The sequence below is a fragment of the Elephantulus edwardii genome, unplaced genomic scaffold, assembly GCF_000299155.1.
Source record: "Elephantulus edwardii isolate Elephantulus edwardi_28Jun2011 unplaced genomic scaffold, EleEdw1.0 scaffold00325, whole genome shotgun sequence".
In the NCBI taxonomy this organism is placed as follows: Eukaryota; Metazoa; Chordata; class Mammalia; order Macroscelidea; family Macroscelididae; genus Elephantulus; species Elephantulus edwardii.
The window spans coordinates 1217184-1219687 of NW_006400075.1; positions in this window are offsets into that span (position 1 = coordinate 1217184).

Below are 2504 nucleotides of genomic sequence, written 5' to 3' on the forward strand. Positions count from 1 at the left end.
TGATTCGGTGACTGGGGTAATAGGGATGGGTGTGTCAGAGGCAGTGCAGTTGGCGCAGGATAGAGCAGGGTTTAGGGCTGTTGTACATAGGGTCGCTATGCGTCGGAAAGGACTCGACGGCACATAACAACAACAACAACAACATATTCCAAGCAGTGGAATAGCTGGATCATATGGACTTTCTATGTTCAGCTTTTTGAGGAAACGGCAAACTACCTTTCAGAGTGGTTGTACCATTTTATAGCCCCATCAACAATGTGTAAGAGTTCCTATCTTGCCACATCTTCTCCAACATTCATTATTTGCTGTCCTGTTAAACTTTTCCACTGTTACTGGGGTGAGGTGATTTTGATTTGTATCTCTTTTATTGTCAGTGATCTGGAGCATTTTTTTCATGTGTCTGTTGGCCATTCAAAAATCTTCCTCAGTGAACATTCTTTCCATGTTTTTTGCCCATTTTGTAATTGAGTTATCAGTCTTTTACTTGTGGAGGCCCGGGAGTATTCTGTAAAGTTTATTGTCTGAGCTAGTATTACCAAATGTTTGTTCCCTGTTAGTAGGTTTTCTTTTTCACTATGTTGGAAAAAGTTTTTATGTGCACAGGGATTTAATATTTATCCCATTCATCAGTTTTATCCTCTTCAGATTGTGCATTTCTAGCTGTATTTGGCAGTCTCTTTATACCATAGACTAGGACTTTTAAGCTTGATCCCAGTTTGTCTCTTAGGAACTTTATGGTTTGGGGCTTTACACCCAAGTCTCTTACCATCCTGAGTTGATTTTTTTATATGGTGTGAGATGTGGATCCTGTTTCAGCTTTCTGCAAGTAGAAGTCCAGTTCAGCCAGCACCATTTGTTGAAGAGGTTGTCATTTCCACATTTGATAGCTTTGATTTCCTTGTTGAATATCAATTGACTATAGATAGAGCTTTGTCTATTTCTGAGTTCTCAATTCTGTTCCACCGGTCTATGTACCTGTCATTGTACCCGTACCAAGATGTTTTGGTTACTACTGATATATAGTAGGTTTTGAGGTCAGGGAGTGCTATACCTCACACCTCATTTTTGTTTCTCAGAAGTGTTTTGACTACTCAAGGTCTCTTGCCTCTCTAAATAAATTTGACAATTTCCCTTTCAATCTCCTTGAAAAAATGAATATGGTATCTGGATTGAGACTGCATTGAATGTTATTTTCACAATATTGACTCTTCCTATCCATGAATAGGGCACATTTTTCCATTTCTTTAGGTCTTTTACTGTGTCTTACCAAGATGCTCTGTAGTTTTCTTTGTACAGGGCTTTTTTATATCGTTAGGTTCACTCCCTAGTATCTCAATTTGTTGGCTATTGTAAATGATATTGCTTTCTTGATTTCCTTCTCTGAGTTCTCTTTGTTACTGTAGAGGAATCCCACTGATTTTTGGATATTGATCTTATATCCTACCACTCTACTAAATTGGCCTACTAGCTCTAACAGTTTTTATGTTAAGTCTTTGGGGTTTTCTGTGTACACTATCATATCATCTGCATATAGTGATAGTTTAACCATCTCTTTGCCAATCTAGATGCCTTTTATTTCCTTCTCTTTGCTGTATTGCCCTAGCAAGCACTTCCAATATAATATTGATTAGAAGTGGTGACAGTGAGCATCCTTGTCTGGTCCTTGTTCACAAGAAAAATGCTTTTAGTCTTTCTCCATTGAGAATGATGTTGGCTCTTGGTTTTGAATATATACTTTTCACTATGTTGAGGAAATTCCCTTCTGTTCCAATTTTGCTGAACGCCTTAATCAGGAAGGATGTTGTGTTTTGTCAAATGCCTTTTCTGCATCAATTGCTAAGATCATGTGGTTCTTATTATTTACTTTGATAATATAGTGAATTACATTGTTTTTCTTATGTTGAACCATCTTTACATAGCTCTTATGAATCCCACTTGGTCATGGTGAATTATTATTTTTATGTGCTTTTCGATTCTACTGGCTAGGGTTTTGTTAAGGATTTTTGCATCTATATTCATGAGATATATTGGTCTGTTGTTTTCTTCATTGGTAATATCTTTACCTGGTTTTGGTATTAAGGTTATGCTTGCTTAATAGAATGATTATGGAAGTGCTCCTTCTTTTTCAATTTTTAAAATAATTTTTAAAATTCTAAATAATTTTTAAAAATTCTAAATCCTCTGTGAATGATTGGTAGAATCCAGCTGTGGAGCCATCTGGTCCAGGACTTACTTATGTTGTTGTTATTGTTATGTGCCGTCGAGTCGTTTGCAACTCATAGCAACCCTATGCACAACAGCCCTAAACCCTGCTCTATCCTGTGCCAACTGCACTGCCTCTGACACACCCATCCCGGATTACCCCAGTTACCGAGTCAATCCATCTCATAGAGGGTCTTCCCCTCCTGCGCCGTCCCTCAACCCTCCCAAGCATGATGTCCCTCTCCAAGGACCCGTCCCTCCTGGCAACATGTCCAAAGTATGTCAGACGAAGCCCCAGAATC